Source organism: Battus philenor, unplaced genomic scaffold, assembly GCF_028537555.1.
Source record: "Battus philenor isolate CCGP_79_NKW_IND1 unplaced genomic scaffold, ilBatPhil1.0.hap1 SCAF_13, whole genome shotgun sequence".
Classification (NCBI taxonomy): domain Eukaryota; kingdom Metazoa; phylum Arthropoda; class Insecta; order Lepidoptera; family Papilionidae; genus Battus; species Battus philenor.
Window position 1 is genome coordinate 10,014,269 of NW_027181675.1, and position 15,179 is coordinate 10,029,447.

The window sequence follows — 15,179 nt, forward strand, 5'->3', positions numbered from 1 at the left end:
AATCTGTTCACTTTGAGAACTCGGCTCATTGAAAATCGCCAATTACTTCATTCATATTCGGCTACCTTAACCGCTTTTATAGCTTCATCGACCTCCGATCCGGAATCGACGATTTAAAAAACTTGTCAAAAGATCTTTTACATTAATTTCAACCCCGTATGTTAATTAACCTTTCAATTTACCTATTAATTCCGATAGAAATTAATAAAAAGTATTTATAAAATTTACATATTAAGTTTCAATAAACTACCAGTTTGATTGTCCATATATTAGGAAGTCGATGATGAGAAAGCAGCAGTCTAACACAATTTTATGAGCGTCCAGGAACATAATATTTTTAACCTTTCTAATAAGTAGCATTAAATTAAATTTATAGTAAGTTTCAAAGAAATGTTATTCTTTATTGAAAATTGCTTAAGGAGGAGTGTACGTGCACTAATATGCCATCACCTGTTCTAAAATTAAAAAGCTAATAGAACTGGAAGGTACTAAATTATTTCATAGTGACCGGTGATAAAAATAAATTATTTTAAAAATACCCACAGGTGTAATTCATTTGCTATATTTTACAATAGGAGCTAGCACAGAATATGTATTCGCTTCATAGATCCAACCCGCACACAAAGAAAGATAACTTATCTCCCGACTTGCCACCATAAAATCCATTTACATCAACGTATATCACTGCACTTAGTCTAGTGTGGTATTTGTCAGTCATAAATTTTGGAGAAAGTAATAATTTTACGTTTTTAATCTTAGTAGGAAAATATAACCTAACTTTAAAAGGAAAATAATTACACATTCAATAGTTTAATATACTTTTTTACTCGAACATTTAAATCACTTTTATTTTACCTACTTAAAAATAAAACAGATTATATGAATACATCTTACACCGTTTGCCTCTTTTCCGTTTTTATTTGTTTAAACACAATGTATGTGTAGCGGGGAATTTTTTTTGTAGGAAGGATGCATTTTCTACCAGTTAACCGTTTGGGCGGTGAAGGAAAATAATAACGAAAAATAATAATAACTTATACTTAAATTACAACAATACTTACATCAAGCTATTCGGTTATCCTTGTATCATAAAAATACATGGTACCTTGGAAAACCCTTCATTACTATAAAATAAACAGTAATACCATATAGATTACTGAAGATGTCCCTCTAAACGACAGCAACTTTTTATATTTTGCTTAAATATTAATCTAATATTTTATATTATCTTATTTATGATTTTGATTACCGTTAAAATATGTTGCGTTTTCTGTCACACTGATGAGATCAGAATGGTCTCTGAGTAATAGTGACATATTCTGTCTTTACACTATACACTTGTCGATGATAGGGAACACTTTGGAAGACGAACGCCAGCGGAACACCGCTGTATATAAAATGGTACAGAGTTTATAATTAAAGTTAAATCCCTACTATAAAATCTGACGGAAGAACACTCCGGACTCTGGAATATGAGGGTATAGCGATTTTCAAAACTGAACACAGAAGAACTGGAATTCTACTATAGATACTTTTAATTACTGTATGGATACAACCATCTAGATGGCCGATTGCACAGAAGAAAAAATAAAAGATTTTTATAGTTAGAGAAAAAACACGCGATTGTCTCAAGTAAGTTTGTTAACATTTTTAATGAAAACACTAGGTATTAATTAAGAAATAACGTAAAAATGTTACAATAAACATTTTTGAACAAATATAATATTGATGCTTGTAATTGCATTGCGATACACTCATATAAGGAAGTTGCAAAGTTCGTATAAAAAAATACGTATTTAGTAGAATTTTTCCATAGATACTTCGCAATTGAATATAAATTGTGGGCGTGACATGTAAACTGGCAAATAACTCAACTAATTAACAATCAAATTAAAATTATAAGAAAAACATGAATAATAAATACATATCATACATAAAACATTAAAAACCTGTGTAGTTCACTACCTGTATTCCTATCGATATATACCCTCGTCTCGAGTGAAAAGTGAGTTATCGCAGAGATTATAAAGTTTGCTTTTTGATACGTAGTAGATATTGTGATAATGTTTGTCTCAGGGACTCCTATGTTAAAAGAATATGTTCAGGCAAACTAAGGAAAACAATGAAATCGAAGACGTGGCCGCCCAAAGCGGTGGACGAACACTGCAGAAGTGAAGGTAGTTGGAATGACGTGGAGCGAAGTAAAGCGCGAAGCCCAAGACCGCTCGGAATAGCGACGTACTGTGGACGACCTCTGCCCCATCTTGGGGACATAGGAATAAATGATGATGAATGATGAAGAAAAACAATAAAAGCTATATTATTCAAAAAAACTATGTTGATTTTTTTTAAATCTAAAATAGACCTGGTTTTAATCTTTAAATGACGATTTCAATACACTTTTACTCTATTTGAAAACCTTACTTGTTTCAGTACTTTTTTTCTAAAGTAAGTATTTCACTATATTCATAATTATTAATCACACCAACTGCAACCTAAACAGACATGATTTAAATCTTTATTCATAAAATAAAAAGCTATATTGCTATTTATGCTATTTTAAACATGGTTCTATCATAAGGCAAATAATAACAAAAATTTTTAGACAGTTGGTTACACGTTACATTTTCAAAGGTTTGTATGAATCTTACACGTTCTTCAATTTCAATTAAAAGTATTATTGCCTCAAATTTTACATAATTACTTTAAATCTGTTTTCAGTGAACATCTTATTTTAGACTTAGTTCAACGTTGTTTTTCTACATCAGTGTTAAAATGTGCGTCTATATTATTTTTATTCGCGCACGTCAAGACCCAGGGCGTTTAGAAGCTTAGTACATTGTCGAAGTATAACTCAAACGTGATTTAGATATAAATCTAGATGCGACTCTCGGCCGAAAGCGTTAGCGCGTGATTCAGTGGGAGCTGACGTGGGCGCGGCGTAAGCGCGCTGACAGCGATGCACGTCACCGACACACGACCGCGTCGTCACACGTATATTTAGAACGGAATGTGGAAAAATATACATAAACTTAACACCTACACTTTTTCCGGAAAAACTTGGATCACGTCCAGCGCTGTCAGGTAACTAGGTTCAAAGAAATGGGTAATAATAAATTAAACATAGATGCGCACAATGCAAATGGCGGGAATGTAACACGTGTCAGCTTTACTCCGGTGCAGTCATACGCATCTTCGATCTATATCAATCTTCATCTTTTGTTTTATATACTAAAGTTAATTATTTACTTATTTGATACTCTTTATTGTATACTACTGAAAAGACATAAATGCACTGAAAAAAAGTTCAATCGGTAGTCGTATCGCTCAAGGCAATTTCTCACAGAAAAACATACAAATATATATGTATTATACACATACATTATACATTTAATTACAAGCATATATTTATGATTAATTTTCATAAATACTTTTATTATAATATCACAGATTTAACAAAGGATTTTACGGTATTTATTCTATTATTATAATATTTTATACGGTATAGTTACAATCCGATGAGAGTGTACCAAATTTATACAATTATATCGCACTTGCTACGAACGGCCTCTAATCTGTTTTCCTAATACTACTTAAGCATGTTCGTATGATAACGCAAATAAAAGAAGCGTCGGCTTCGCTCTATGAACAATCTAATCAGTTAACGAACTGTGACGGACGGACGCTAAGAATTCCTTAATTAGGACATTAAACTGTACACTTTCCACTGCGCTGTGAATCTGAACGCTGAGGTGTCCAAATTATTATAAAAACAGTTTTAAATAAACTAAGTGTAGCTGTTTTTTCATGCAAAAAGTTACCATTTAAAAATATATTTAATCCCTTCTGCCTTATGCCTTCTTAATTCAAAATATTTACATTTGAGACAGATGGCAACTTCATGAATATTTGGTATTCACAGTTTGCGAATTAGAAGTGGCAGAACGCTGGGAACTCTTAGACAAAAAAAAACTTTTTTTTTTAGTCTAAACTACTCTTTAACTCTTTTTCCGCTAACCAATCTGTGTATTAAATATGTAACGATATATTTACTTGGTTATTATATTAAGAGCAATTATAAAACATTGTATGGCCATGTTATGTTCACGTTGAATCATAAAATGATGTACACCCATATTACAAGTTGAATATAAAATAAGTAGAGAAGTTAGATGATATCATGTTTAAAAGTAATGAGAAATACAAAATAGTCTAGTCAAAATAGTCTTTAGTTTATATTCGTTTATAAATATATATACATATATATAATCCTGTTTAGTTCCCTCCATTAGTTCTTCTCAGGTATGAGGCATTAATCGCTCCCCTGTGTAGAATAAAACATTTTTGAATTTGTATATCGTCTACGAGAAATGGATCTAAGCCATGTCATACTGAAAACAAATGATTTCAAAAAATAAATTATTCTTAAGTATTAAAAAGTAAATTAGTAGCTGTTTGTTTAAAAATGTGAAACAAATAATGTTTAAAGAATTTGAAAGATGTTATAATTCCTAACACACTTAAAAAAAAAATCGCCAGTTGTTTAATTTTTTTAAATTAATCCTAACTAAGCATCCCTTATCTCTCTTTCCTTTAAAATAACTTGCAAAGATTTACCGAACAAAGAACTAGTACAGGAAAAGTTTAGCCGAACAAAGAACACTTTAATCGTAAGATCTGATTATGTTTTGGATGTAGGACGCTGTACTATCTAATTATACTTGCGAATTGCGTAGTGCTCCGCACATACATTGTCGGACCGTGCCAAATGACTCATTCAAATTTTCTATACGAAATGCGACAAAAATTTGGCAATTTACATTTGTTTTTCAAACGATAAACATATCCCGGAAACGTAAATCGGGTATTCTAAAAACGTAAAAATCCAAATCTTCTGTACAAATAGTTTTTTCAAAACTTAAACTTTCATTTCAATCTTGGATGCAAAATAGAATTAGTCCTCTCGTCCCTGACATAATAATCGTCGTTTCAGCTCATAGACGCACACTGCAACGAATAGATTTCCCTCAAAGATATTTATGGGGGATATACCATAATCGCCACACTGTGCAGGCGGGTTGGCGATCAGAACCTAATAATACTTAATTAATCTTCATTTCATACAAGTCTTTTTATTTCTTAAACTTAGCTATCGTCAGATACACATAATGATACAGACAGCTAAATTGACATTTAATTGCTTTGAAAAGGATATATAAGTGACTATTTATATCAATTATATTTTGACACAGAATAGATGACTCTTGAAGTAGTTCCGTCGGCTTCGTGACATGCGCTGCCTTCCATGGGTGTAAATTCAAAAGATCTATTCGATGTAACTTTTAACTTGCCAAAAGAATCATTCTGGTCATGTTCTATAGTTTAAAAATACGCACTTTTTCAGGAACTCTCCTCCAAACCCTCCTGAGGAAGGAATGGAAAAATTCTTTCTCAGCCGACTTCTACTGAGCGAAAGGAAAATTCCTACAAAATTTTAAGTTTCTAAACATTACGGTTTCTGAAATTGTGATATTGGTACATAGGTGGATCTCTTATTTATAAATACATGTGTATATGTAATATGTATGCACACAAACTTCGAGTGTCCCGGGTGTTATTGTGTTTTGATAGTTTTGTGATGTTACTTCAAAAAATCTATTCTTGGTGATTTTTAACATACCAAAAAATATTGTAGCCAATTTTTGTAAAAAATCAGTCCTTAGCTAATTTTTACTCGGCCAAACGAATGTTCGTACTTAATTCTAAGTTTCTGAGCTTTATGGTTCAAGAGATATCGTGATGAGTCAGTACTTAGGTGGAAATCTCATGTATATGTATAGACGTTTGACATTTGCAATGTGAACAAATGTGACTACATTGCAAAGCAACATCTATTTTTTTGTCAGTAATTAGCTTCACTGATCGAGTGTTGGCGCGCAATGCTGGCGTCCCTCAGGAATGCGGTTCAAACCCGTTTCACAGCTGTGTCCTGATGTAACGATAACAGTTTCACATAATACAACATAATAAATTAATAGGAACTGAAAAAAATATTGGAAATACTATGTCTTTAAAATATATTTTTTTCGAATCAATATGATAGTTTGCTGATAACATGAATCGATTTTTTATTTAAACGTATAATAAAATTACTCGCAAGCTAAGCGTGAAGGTATTTTTTTTATCTACTTATAAAAACACTATAACTCATGTGTGTCATTATAAACACATTGGATAAATTTTACATTGAATCATCTGTTTTTATAACAAAACCGAAAACATTTCGATTGCTTCCGATGTTTTCGTAGAAACGACTCTACTCAGCTGACGATGACGTAGCACACACTCGCTTTAGGTACGATGACACAACATAGATAAAACACGCACACATAGACAAACGTTTTTTTATTGACGGTGCAGGATAATGTATTTTAGATGTATCATTACCGCCTCTTATGGATTACCCTCTAGATTATTTACTTACATTTTAACTAATAAGCATAATTCGGATAAATGGAAGCATTTTTGCCTAAAGTTATTTTTGAAAAAGTATGTGTGTAGCTTCAACGAGCTATTAATGTCTTGTTCTAATTCAACCGTTTGTAAAATACCATTCAATACTAGTCGATAATCTTTAATTACCTAAATAATACAGCCGAATAATCTATCTTTGCTAATAAAAATATGCTTTCGCATGTATCGTAAAAATTAAAAAAATATTAGCTAATATTATAAATATTCCTTTCATTTATACATATAATAGAAGTATTGCATCATCATCCTTTTAGCCGAAGGTTGTCTACTGCTGAATATAGGCTTTCCCTATAGGTTCCTAATAGGATCGGTTAAAAGCAGTCAACATTGATTCTCTTCAAACGACATTAACAAGGACGTCTGAACACTTGCAGATAAACGTCTTACGCAGCGCTTGCTGGAATGGTGGCTCCTCTCTAGAGCCTGTAGTCCCAAGCGATCCGTTTTGTTTATCGGGGAGACCTTTTATTAGTAGAAGACGTACTATGACTGAAGTGGTGATATCCAGAAGTGTTTCTACAACTTACTTTAGCATATGATCAGAGATGTGCGTGTGCAAATATAATTTAAGTTTGTCTTAATGACAATGTATTACTGACAGATTGCGCGCAAGCAGGTATAATTTTGTTTTACTGAAATTTGCCGTTCGTTTTCTGGGATTTTTACAATATAGAAGTGTTGTTCGTGTTTACGAAATAAGCATCTGAAAATTGAAAATTATACAGGATGATTATAGGTATAAAACTTTAAAGAGGTCAATATTCAGCTCATTTACTGTGATTTAGTATATCTTACACCCTACCTAAAAATCAATGGCTACAAATATAATAAATGACGTAATTATTGTGTACTGTCTTTTCCTGCAGAATTTGTACTGCTAGAAGTTGTTGATCTGACTTATTCCGACAGGAAAGTTGAATTAAAAAATTAAAAAGTGTTTTATAAATTTCATTTTTCTCACATTAACCAATTTACCCCTTTGAAGCTTTTATTCCTATAACCTAAACTTAACTTTGCGTAAAGGTTACGTCGTTCGTTACCAATGAAAATAATCTGTGGTGTGATTGTTGCTATTAAAATACTTATAACCTACCTATAAATATGTTACAAAATATAGGTATAACTAAAATAATACCAATCAAGGACTATAAAAAGTATATCTCACGTGTTTAATAATGTACCATGAAAACATCAACTCTTCCTTCCTTAATTCTTAAAGTACTGCTTCCATGATTGTTACGAAAACAAAGTAATAAAAATAATACTTGAAGCGGTTTTTAAATAAACAAGCTTCGAAAGTATTTTCAATTATATTAATTAATTCAATATCGACTTATTTGCTTCTTTTTCGAAAAGTAAGACTAATGGAATTTCAAGTTAACGATACATAATTTTTTTTTAAATTTCAACGTATTAAAAGTACCTTGAACTAAAATTAATTTTTCTTTATGAATTTATTGTTTTTTTTTTAAAAAAAAAAAGCATACCATAATTATTATATAGGTCTTAGTGATCTTGGATCATCATAATCATGATCCTTTTAGCCATAAGACGTCCACTGATGAACGTGGGTCTTCCCCATAGATTTCCAATAGGTAAAGTTAGACACGGCCTGCGTTCAGCGACTTCTGATGAATTAAATAAGCTTGACTGTACATCTTGTGGATCGATGTGTGTGGTCTAGACTCCTTACACTCCAGAACTTTAAGTTTCCAGCGGCAATCTTTTCTGTTACGTTCCTGTTATGGGCCTACCCACTGCTACTTTAACTCGCGAATCCACTTTTTATTGCCATCAATGGATTGACTATAAATAAGACAACTCAAATCTTTTTAAGATATTAAAAAAACAATTTATATCTAGGACATGAATAGTTTTTTTTTATATAAAGAAGTTTGTTATCTTATAATTCGACTAACAATGAAATATTTTTTTGTTTCAGATAACGTTGGAAAAGTACATATTGGTAATTTACAGCTGTTTTCGATTATTTAAAGTCCTAGTTTTTTATTTAATTCTTTAAACCTTTTCAAAAATAAATAATTTCAGTAAAATGAAAATTCAATGTGAATGAAAATGTGAAAATTCAAATGTAAAATTCAATAATACGAAAAAATCACGAATACTTTAAGTGGTTTGACTGTAAATGAACTATCAGCAAAAGATTGTTTGAGCCAAATGCCATGGCCGCACATAATTAATTCAATTTGGAGATTTTTCTCGGAATTGATGAAGCAAAAACTGTCAATCGCGGAACGACACGTGCAAGGCATTTCACGCATGTGATATGTTTAATTTGGCATATTATCTTAATTAAGGTAAAAGAATTCTTTAATCAGCGGAATTCGTCTCATATTCTGTCACGTTTTAAGATATTCTGTGGTTCAAATTATTTTATACATATAACCACATTTTCATTTTTTGCTGTGTAAAAATAAAATAGTTATTACATTCCAAGACAAATTCACTTAAATATTCTGTACGCGTACATTATGCCTTTGACTATATTATAAAATAATTATAAGCAAAATAATAAGCTGTTTTTATTTTTTAATTAAAATACTACACCGTGTTACAAAATTTAATTAAATTATCAGTTAAAAATGGCATAAATTGATCGGCATTTCGTATTACGTCATCTATAAGTATAAACTATACGAATACATTTTGATCTACAAAATCAAATCTAAATTCCGTCGCATTTTTTTAAATTTAAAAATGCAAAATTCAAGTAACGAGATTAATTCTGTTACTTTTTAATACAATAATAACGCATGTAATTCATTAATAAAACCCGATTTATAAAAATAAAAAGTAAAGTAATGATTTAATTTATTCCAAATTGTTTTATTTGCAATTCATAAATGTAAAATACTATTGACTAAATTCTAAAATTTAATCACATGTCACACAACAAAATGTTCTGAATAACAATAGTTGCTATACAACGGACGGAAGGACGTGGTCACCGCTATTGCGGTCAACGATTCCATTACGATATAGGAAGTTGATTTCTAAGAAATGTTGACAGCATCATGTATTATTAACTATTTTTTTATTGAAATAAAAAAAAAATTGCTGTTGTTTTTGTAAAATTTAAGTAGCTGCTTGGTTAAATTACATTGAATGCATTTTTATCCATAGTGCTACATGTCTTTTAGGTTTTTACAAATTCAATATCTAAATTGAGCTTGGTTCCGGAATCCGCATGCTAAATATACACAACAGGAATATATGTTGTTGATATGTTTAATGTATTCAACAAAATTTTCCTTACTGTGTTTTGGCTATAAACAATTCACGGGTGTAAACAATAATATTTTGGAAAAATAAAAATCTAAGACGATCTAACGATATAATATGATTACTGTACAATGGATATAATTTTATTTATTTATTTTGTCTACATACAAAAAATCAACGATGAAGGACGAACACTTCCATTACTTTACATAATTTTGGTATATAGCTGTAAAATAGGCTATTTCCAAGGATAAAATAACATTAGTACCTGAACAGTTTTTATTACTTTCAATAAAATTATACTTTATCTGTACTAAGATCAGAAATCTTCAACCGTACATACCATCTAAAGATATATCTTGGCTCCTTCAGATTCAAACACTTCAACCATGAGCGAGCGTCTATTATACTGTCATTTTGGAGGCGACTAATTCACAAACAAATGACGATTCGGCTTGGCCTAGCTCGCGCTCCTCTGACTCATGTTACCGGATACGAACATATTTACAATAAATATTCATTAATAATTAAACACTACGAAGCGCATTGACGGTTACCCAAATAAGAATATATTTCTTCAAACTCATACATATCCATTCATAGATACTCCATGTATTAGACAAGCATTGTTTTTTGCAAATAAAAGTCTATTGTTATCAGAAAAGAACTTGACTAGTATTATCAATACAACAGTATCCAAAACCGCTTATAATGCCTTATGTGATGACAGTTTTCAATTATTTTTATAGTTATAAATCGTTTACGTGGATTTTATTATTATCATTTAATTTAATTTTTATGTTAAATTTAATTCGTCATTTGTTAAGTAGGGTTACATTTTGTAGGTTATTTATGCTTTTTATAACTTACTTAGTTTCTACGTGATATTAAATGTTAAGCAAATTTTACCTAGTCTATACGAGGCATGATAAATATACGTGACTAATTTTATTACGAACAAAGTATTAAGTTTACATAAAATTTAAATTAAGCTCCTTTAAAGTACTCGCCTTAAATAGCGATACACTTATCCCAACATTGATAACACGAGTAAAAGCATTTCTGAAATGCTTCTTTCAGAAGGCACTTCAGCTGGTTTCGTAGCTCTTGCATGGCTGGGAATTGTGTCAAAACGGTTTCCTTTCAGCACGGTTTTTTGTTAAGAAGAAGAAGGTGGGTGTGTACCGACAGTCATATCTATTTGTCAATAATTCGCGAAACAGTAGTGATGTCTGGGAACAAATTTCGACTCGTCTCATTTACAAATCATCGTTCAAAGTTATTTGCACGGACACACACGAGATGTTTTGTTCTTCAACGAGCTCTCAAATCGTCAATCATCTGTTTGATCAAACCAACTTTGATACTCTTTGCACGTTTCCTTCGGATTTTGAGGTCGGGAGACACCTCAACCCTTGCTCATCGTCGACCGATTTATTCTTGCCTTTGAATCGCTCCTGTCAATTGTTTCTTTAGTCACCACATTATCGCCATACAAAAATATTAACATTTCATGAGCTTCTTTGACTTTTTTTTGCAACTTAAAACAAATTTTTATGTTAACGCTTTGTTTAAAACCCACGATGCGCGACAGATATAACGAATATTACCGCACTCTTCCAGTCTGGAAGCTGATAGACAAGTCGCAACTTGTTTAAATTTGCTACAGACTCAATGAATCATACTATAAATAATAATAATAATAATCATACTATAGAACATAATTATTCAAATGAACGTAGATTCAGTAAAAATTCATTCACCGTATTTTTAATCATACCTCGTATTCACTAAAGCCTGATTTTTGCTTCAAAGATGGATGTTGTAGACCGTTTAAATAAATGTAATTGAAACATAAAGAAATGGGACAGAAAAAAATGTACACTTCTCATGGCAGGTATGTTACTAACTGCAATAGTTCAATAACTTCTGACACTTTAAGAGTCCGGAGAAATAGTTATTAGTAATTTATTTTAATATGTAATAAATCGAATTTTAAAAACAATATTTTCACATTATACAATCACTGTTTTGTTTGTAAAGTCTGAAACTATTTATTTACAATAGGCTGTACCATACATTAATTGGCAACAAATAAGCTTTACAATCATCGCTTTTAAAGCTTTTACACCTATAACCAGTAACCCTGTATTATAGTTGAATAATTCTTTTAGTGTCTCCTTTGGTGAGCGATAAGAATGTCTGTACTAAATGTAAATATTTCTAATTTTATTAGTGACTGCATATAAAAATGTCATTTTATTAGTCGCAACGGTTACTTGACATCATGTAAAGAATTTTAAAAGTTAATCCAATTAATCATTTCAACCACTTTAATTTTCCCTAACCTAATTTTTTTTATTAAAATTTCATGAAACTTATTATTTAACTAGTTACGTTTTACTGGCAAGGTATATACACGGTGTGGCTGAATTGAAACATTTTCTGTCATTTTAAACTTTAAGTTTTATACTTAAAAAAAATCGTCGATTTATAAAAAAAATCGCTAATTTTCTCTTTCTATTCCTGTTTCATTATTAGAGCCCCAGCAACGAGTGGTAGGTAATTACAAGAACTTAAATACAACTATTACGTGGTGTCGCTAACTTTCTACACTGTTCATATACACTGTTAATATGACTTTATATTTATGAACAGCGTGAATATATTAAAATTATAATTACATATATAAATTATATTAGATACATGTAAATAAATTTTATTATTCACGAAGGTTTTTAATTAGCTCTATATTTACGGGTAATTACTTTTTGTATCTAAATCGAGCAATAATAATATTTAGATCATTGACAATTACTTAGGTTAGATTATACCCGCTATAACGTTCCTTTATTTATTTTATTATACAAAAGATATATGATTAAAATATCTTTTAATAAAAAATAATGTGTATATAGTTGGTGTATATTTAATTCGTTAGTTTATTTTCCGTTCCTGCTTAGCACGTGGTAAATTCTATTTCGAAATTACCATTATAGCCCATACGTATAATGCAGACGTGATAAGAATTCATTATACACGCGTTTGTGTAATAAGTACATACGGTACTTAAATTATAAATTTTATAGCTATTAAAAAAAACATTGTTCGCTTTTCGTTTCGGCCATTTTTGATAAGTAGGATCCGTGCCGTAGGAGGTTATCTAAAATCGAAAATATAGAAATATGATAAAAAGTGGCGTAAAATATAATGGCGGACTAAACTTGTGATGACACGTAGCATCGGCCGGGTTAACGACACCTGACTCACGTCCTGCGCCGGCGCGAACTCCGCTGAAGTTACACGGGCATTGCTTGTTGAAGTATTTATTACTTTGACTCAATTTTTTTATGTTTCAATAACAATGTTGAGATATATTTATTTATTTCAAATAGGCACACCAGTACAGTTTACATTAGTTTCATTTTAAAAAAGTCCCTAATTAAATATGTTTGCCTATTATAGGCATAAACGTAAAAAAATAACAAAACATGTAAGAAAACAATATAGGAATTATTTATTATATGTTAAATTAATTATATACACAATATTATAGGACCAAAGAAAAGTAAATTAAACGATTTACGAAGTGTTCAAATATTCTATCTCTAAAAGCATCACCAGAGTCGGGTAATTTTGCAATCATTCATATATTCATACACATACATACTCTTTGAGAAACTTCTTTTTTTTTCGGACAATTTTGGACGTGTTTTAAAACATTTGACCTAAATCAGTTTTATTTGATTTTCTGTTGCACATTGATCGTCTTGCTTAATATGTAATTTCTACGAATCAACTCACTCGGCTTATTGGTTTCATTAACAATTATTTTTTTTATTATGATCATGTTCCGTGTATATTACCTTTTCGTCGTTTTCGAGAAAACGATCCGTATCTAATGCAAGATGTTATAGTTATTGTAACAAAAACGTGATTAAAAACATTATCTTTTGCTTGTGAATGGTTTTATGGTTTATGTAACAATGTTTAACATCACGGCTAATTCCTACGTTTTCTTATTACCTTCTCACTTTAACTTCATCAAATGTAGCTAACTAAATATAATATACTTGATATTTTTGTGTGTGAAATGAAAAATTCTTAAGTTTTTGAGATGCTAATTCTCGGTACTTTGATCTATAATTTTATTATGCATTATTTATTTATTATTTATACAATTCTAAAGTTGTGGTCAATAGATATATTTAGTCATTTATTCCAATAACATGATTTGGTGTGAAATGTGCCTTTTTTTGTACTCAAGTTAGCAAACAATTCTTCCAAAGAAAGTCAGATAACGGGCTGTAGACCTATCAAAGATCAAATCCGGTAAATTTGGTACAGATATTTCATTTAAATCGCAAGGGTGTTTATCGGTATTGCCAGTATAATTTTAAAAAGTTTTATTTACAATAATAAACGGATTTATATTCAAAACCGAATCTTAAATTATACTGATTATATTTGTACAATATTTGTTAAATTATTTAACTTTTTACAGTTCCAATTTAATCTTAATTTATACAAGTGCCAACTTACCAATTTGACAATTATTCAAAAATTTCAAACTTTAAAAATATTTATTACATCAATAATACTATATTCTTACTTATAATATTATATTCTTTTTAAAATTGTTATTATTTGCCAGCGTTTTGAACATTCACAGTAATTATTAAAATTAATGTAAAAATTCTATTACAAAATCCAGATTATTAGTATCCCGTAATGTTGGTACTGAAACAATTTAACGTGGGCGACAATTTGCATCAAATTTTAAATGCTAAACTGACACACAGCCTACACAATATAATAATAGGTATAGAGAACATTCCCAATAATAAATTCGATATTACCAACCGCTCATCGTGGTTGTAGGTAACATATTTGTAACTTTTATACCATAGAATGGTCTCGTCTGCTGCAAATATATATTAATATGGTCCTAAAAGTTTGCGGTTTACTTATTTTAACTATACTATGGATTACACGAGGCGATTGGTTTCAAGCGTAAAATTTTAAAAGAATGAGTGTTTAACTCATTTGTTGTCAATTTGTTCAAAGATAATTTAAAAAAAATCGAATAACTGCATATTAAAATTAATCAAAGTTTACTATTTGTCCCTGCAGACTGTACTGCCAGAAGTTATTGAGCTTGTCGCATTCCAAAAGAAAAAATTAACTACAAACATATTTCAGAGTTATCACTTCATATAGGCTGATTGGAAAGAGGTGTAAAAGCATTAAAACTTTTGCTGAAAATGAGCAGTACATTGACTTGATGCATTGGTTAAAACTTATAACCAATTACCTAATTATAATTATTGTTTAGACGTTGTAGTAAATAATGACTTAATTATAATGATACATATTAAAATTTATTATTCCTTTATTTCTCA